Genomic DNA, 6,050 nt, shown 5'->3' with positions numbered 1-6,050 from the left:
GTGGCTATTCTTGGACCCCAACAAGTTAAAGTTAAAACCCCTTTTGTCTTTTGTTTAGTCTCAATCCAGATTAGGGGCTCAGCACCCCCACTTTGTGCTGGTTTATGTCCACAAACTCTGGTATCCAGAGGCAGCAATATCTAGCTGTACCTAGGAACTCTTAAACCTGTCTCTTAGTCTTTGGAATTGGGATCTGAAGGGTGGTAGCAATCCTATTGTGAGAAGCTCTCTTTGCTTCTCTTCAGTTGGTAGCCAAGATAAGTAGCCTTCTACAAAAGTGGGTTTTCTTAGACAATTATTTTATTTTATTTTATTCTATTTTATTTATTTTATTTTATTTTATTTTATTTTATTTTATTTGAGACAGAAGTTCTCTGGGTAACCCTGGCTATCCTGAAACTCACTTTGTAGAACAGGCTGGCCTTGAACTCAAAGATCCACCTTCCTCTGCCTCCCAAGTGTTGGAATTTAAGGCATGCATCACCACCATCGTCTGAGTTAGCTGACATTTTGTAGCTCGAGGTCTGTAATACTTGCAGCAGTCCCTCAGTGGTCCTTTTACAATCTGTTTTCTCAGGGAGTCTCTAACAATGAAAGGACAAGAAGTGTGTATTAGTGTCTTTAAATCCTGGGGCAACCTGGTTCATGTAAGTTGCCTGGTGTAAATCTCCCAATGGGTCTGTCCATTTAAAAAGAAAAGATGGGTTGGCTCATCTCTGTCTATCGGAGGCTGAAAAATTAATCTTTCAGGTCCAAGACAATGCATGCCGATTTTTCTGAAAGAATCAGACTCATGAGAGTCAGAGGTCGCAGCACTTTTCACAGCAGGAGAGGTGTACTCCAGAGTGACTGGCCAGAGCCAGATTCCTGCCCTTTCAAGCCAGGCAATTCGGATTTTAATTTCCTCCTTTTGTTTCCAGGCTCTTGAGAATGGTTTAATCTGACTGAGGTAGCTGAATAAATTAGTCGAATAATTATAGGAACTTGTATTGGGCCAGTCCTAGGGGTTGGGCTTTTTTGTTTGTTTGTTTTGTTTGTTTGTTTGTTTTCTGACAAAGGGTAAGACATCAAACTTTTGCTGAGTATCTATAAGTGTAACTGCATCTCATCCTTGGAGGTGACAGTGGCTTTCTGTTTTTGTAAAAGGTCTTGTTCTTTGTTATTAAACATCCTCTAAGCTAACTCCAGCAGCTACTTCTTATTTCTTTAATTTTTTTTAAACTTTTATAACCTTTTTTTTTTTTTTTAATATCTGGGGTCAACTGGATGACAAAGGCAACCTTGTTAGTAGCTGTCTTTAATCCTTTAAAAAGGACGCAGCAAAAGTATTTTGTTTTGTTTTGTTTGTTTGTTGTTTTTTGTTTGGTTGGTTTTAAGTTCCTTGGTAAGTGTTGGATGGAAGTGAAAAATTTGTTCTGTTCAGGTTGTATTTTCCGCCAGGGATCCACCCCTCCCTGCCCAGCCCCGGGCTCTTCTCTTCTCTTCTCTTCTCTTCTCTTCTCTTCTCTTCTCTTCTCTTCTCTTCTCTTCTCTTCTCTTCTCTTCTCTTCTCTTCTCTTCTCTTCTCTCTCTTCTCTTCTCTCTCTTCTCTTCTCTTCTCTCTCTTCTCTTCTCTCTCTTCTCTTCTCTTCTCTTCTCTTCTCTTCTCTTCTCTCTCTTCTCTTCTCTTCTCTTCTCTCCTCTCCCCTCCCCTCCCCTCCCCTCCCTCCCCTCCCCTCCCCTCCACTCCCCTCTCCTCTTTTCTCCTCTCCCTTGCCCTCCCTTCCTCCCTCCCTTTCTTTCTTCTTCCTTCCTTTCTTTCTTTTACTTGTTTTTCTGAGAATGGTTAGTTTCACAGATCATTGGTTGAAACAAATACATAAATTGTGGAAGGAAAGGAGTGGGAATTCCTTCTTCCTTTTGGGCTCAGCCCTGAGCTTTTCCCCTTTCCTTAAAGCAGGCAAGGAAATGGGGGACTCTGTCCCCCTTCCTTCGTGCATCCCACTTAGATGTCAGTGGACCCTGGATAAGAGGCCCAGCTTTTCCCAACCTCACACTGGGATCAATTTTGACTATGAGCAGGAAGGAGCGAAACAACAAAACAAGCAAGCAAGCACTCCTATTCTGGAAGTGCTTTGTTTTTGATTTTGTTTGTTTCTCTCCCTGACCTGGCAGAGCCAAAAGGATTTAGATCCCCTACGGGAGGGGGCACAGGTTTCAAGCTGGATCAGGGGAGGGTCTCACAGCAGATCAAAACACACACACACACACACACACACACACACACACCAAACAACTGGGAGTGGCCACCATACATTCATATAAACTTAATGAATTCACAGTCACCATTATATTCTGGTCAGACAGGAGGATCCAGTAATGTCTCAAATGGATCCCAGACTCTGGATCCGCAGCCATGTCTGATCTCTCCTATGTGTTCAAACAGAAGGTTCCCTAACAAGACTTAGCTTCAGAAATGACAGACCACATGAAGTGACATTCTACTTTGTTTCCTTTTGGGGCAGACGTGTCAGACCTCTGGGGAAGCATTAGGAATGCTAATTTGGGGGTCAAATGATCAAAGGAAGCCCTGGGGACCTGATCGAACTCAGAGTACACACCCACTAGGAGTTCCCTGACCACTACACTCTTCCTCACTCCAAGGGCTCCAAGAACCCCAGTGTCTTGATGTCTAGTCTCTGGGATTTTGCTGGGGCCTCCAGAAATGTTGTGGGTTATTCATCAGAGAAGACTGCTTGAATATGTGTTTAGGCCATTAGACAGCCAGCTTTGATACTTGGTGCTTGGGATCCCATGGTAGCACTAAGTCGTTCACAAGATGAGGTTTTTAAGCACAAAAAACATGTTCTGGGTTGATGCTTCAGTTAACAAGAACAGTTAGCAGAGGGTGGATCCAGAACCCAAGGTCTGCTCAAGGCATCGGCTCAACATGGATGGATTTTTCTTTTAATTTTAATTTTGATTTTTTATTATATTTGACACAATATATATTTTATACCAATCGTAAAAGTGATGGACATGTTATTAAATGAACATAAATAGATAAAGTCTTTTTGTTTGTTTGTTCATTTTGTTTTTAGTAGAGCTTAAAATCTTGGCTCATACTGTGGTACAAACCCAAAATAAGCACAATTTTTAGACATTGGAGTTCATAAGGATATTGAGGACTATGTCATAGGTCAGTTTTGTGCTTAAACTTCTGGACTGTGACATCTGAATGAGTGTAAGATGCCCCTACACCCATTCAGGTGAAGACAGATGGGTCAGGGAGATTTGACATTAGATTTTACCTAATGGAGTTAGGTATGAAATGAATAATCATTTCAGTTTGGATTTGGAGTGATGTTGCTTGTTTTTCTTTCTTGTTTTGACACAGGGCCTTACTATGTGATGCAGGCTAGCCTGAAACTCCTGTGTAGCTCAGGGTGGCTTTAGACTTATCATCTTCTTGTCTCCCCTTGTGCTGGGATCACAGGTGTGTGCTACCACCCATGGACTCTGCTGTACTGAAGAGCCAACCCAGAACTTTATGCATGCTTGGAAAGTACACTAAAACTTAACTACATCCCAGCCAGGATGATCATCTTACAAAGAACTGTCTACACTCAAATCAAGATGTTCCAGAGTCCTTGGACACCAAGCTGAACATCCCTTGTCAGGAGCAGTTATATAAATGTGTACTAAGTTTTGCCAACTTTCTACTCAGAGCTTGTGACTTGAAACAATGTTGACTTTGCTCATCTCTATGATATATATATATATATATATATATATATATATATATATATATATATCATATGATATATATATATATATCATATGATATATATATATATATATATATATATATCATAGAGAATGTCAATAGTTTTTTGATGTTTTTTGAGACAGAGTTTTCTGCATAGCTCTAGCTATCCTAGTACTGACTGTGTAGACCAGCTGGCCTTGAACTGTCTGCCTCTGCTTTCAGAATGCTGGGATTAAAGGTATACACCACCACTCCTTGGCTAGGAATGTCAACATTTTATTGGAGCTCTGTGACTTGAAAATATGTCCAAGAAATATAACTTCTAAAAAAAGTGCAAAACAACCTATGCTACAGGAACCTTTTTTTTTTCTGTTTTGTTTTGTTTTGTTTTGTTTTGTTTTTCGAGGTAGGGTTTCTCTGTGTAGTCCTGGTTGTCCTGAAACTCACTCTGTAGACCAGGCTGGCCTCGAACTCAGAAATCCACCTGCCTCTGCCTCTGCCTCTCAAGTGCTGGAATTATAGGCGTGCACCACCACCGACTGGCTAGGAACCCATTTTTGTAAAAACTTGACAAAATGATAACACACTTGCATTTGTCTAGAGATATGTACTGGCTGCTTTTGTGTGTGTCAAGTTGACACAAGCCAGAGAAAGGAGAGACAGTCTCAGTCGAGGAAATGCCTCCGTGAGATCCAGGTGTATGGCATTTTGTCAATTAGCAATCCATTGGAAAGGGCCCAGCCCGTGGTGGGTGATGCCATCCCTGGCCTGGTGGTCCTGCGTTCTGTCAGAAAGCCGAATGAGCAAGCCACTGGAAACAAACCAATAAGTAGCGCCACTCCATGGCTTCTGCAGCAGCTCCTGCCACAGGGTTCTAGCTCTGCTTCAGTGCTTGTCCTGACTTCCTCCAGTGGTGGACTATGATCTGGAGGTGTAAGGCAAATAAACCATTTCCTCCCCAATTTGCTCTTTGGTGAAGTTTTCCTTTTCTCTTCTCTTTTCTTTTTCTTTTTCTTTTTTCTTTTCCTTTCCTTTTTGCAGTTATAGAAACCTTAACTAAGACAAGGTGGAAATGTCATGAGCAAGAGCTACCAGACTCACCGTAGGATTCTTTCTCTGCCTGGTAGAGAATCAGGCTGAAATAGGAGGGCTTTAGTTTGATGATATATAAATATAAATGTAAATGTAACATACATATAATTTGAATATTTTATAAGACTTACTAGTATATGTTTGTTTATTTTAAGATTTGTTTATTATTTGTGTGTGTGTGTGTGTGTGTGTGTACATGTGAATGTATTCTACATGTGTGCATTTTCCCTTGGAGGCCAGGGAGGGCATTGAATGCCCTGGAGCAAGAGTAACAGCACATTGTAGGTACACTACATTGGAGCTGAGAAATGTAATCTCGTCCGATAGAATAGCAACACACACTCTAAACTGCTGATCTCTCCAGCCCCAAGTTAAATACTATAAATAAAATTAAACCAAGTTAACTTCTTCATTATACAGACCAGGCTAGCTTCAAACTCACAAAGATCTGCCTCCTCCTGCCTTCCCTGTTTCCTCGTGCCAAGGTTGACCACTAGTTCTTGTCTAAAATCTCTGGACCCGGTGCTGACTGAGCTGAGGTATCAGGAAGGTTCCAGTGCTCATGGTGAGGGGCTTTAGGCCTGTCTGCTCCAGGTCACAGTGAAGGTCTATTCGGTTTTCACTGTTCCTTCCAACAGTGTCATCGACCATGATTCTCAGGCTAAACCATTCTGCTACACAAGCAGCTGTCTCATCACCCTGGAACTTCAAGGAAAGACTTCATCACGAGGATACTCTGGGCAGGGCAGCCAGCCTGAAGCTAATTGCTTTACCAAGAGAGTGGCTTGACCCTGATAACTGAGCCTTACTTGCTGGGAATCCTGAGACTGATTCAAGTTTGAATGCTTTAGCTGGGTGTGGTTGCTCGTGACTATAGTTCTAGCATGTGGGTATACTTCCAGCACTAGGCAGGGAGATTGCTTGTATAATGTCAGCCTCGTCTACATAGTAAGAACCTGTTTTAGAAGACCAAGGGTGGTAACATTGCGTAGTGGTGGCATGCTTGTCTAGTGGAAAGCCTTTGTTTTAATTTTCAGCACTAAAGGGAAAAATCAAATTGAAAAGTATATAGTACAGCGTCTGAATGGGTGGCTCAGAAGTTAAGAGCTCTTGATGGTCTTCTAGAGGAGCTAAACTTGGTACCCAGCACACATGTTAGACATCCAACAATTGCCTGTAATTCCAGCTTTGAGGAATTCCATCTTTTACT

This window comes from Apodemus sylvaticus, chromosome 10 (genome assembly GCF_947179515.1).
Source record: "Apodemus sylvaticus chromosome 10, mApoSyl1.1, whole genome shotgun sequence".
Taxonomy (NCBI): Eukaryota; Metazoa; Chordata; class Mammalia; order Rodentia; family Muridae; genus Apodemus; species Apodemus sylvaticus.
This window is presented reverse-complemented; position numbering follows the sequence as displayed.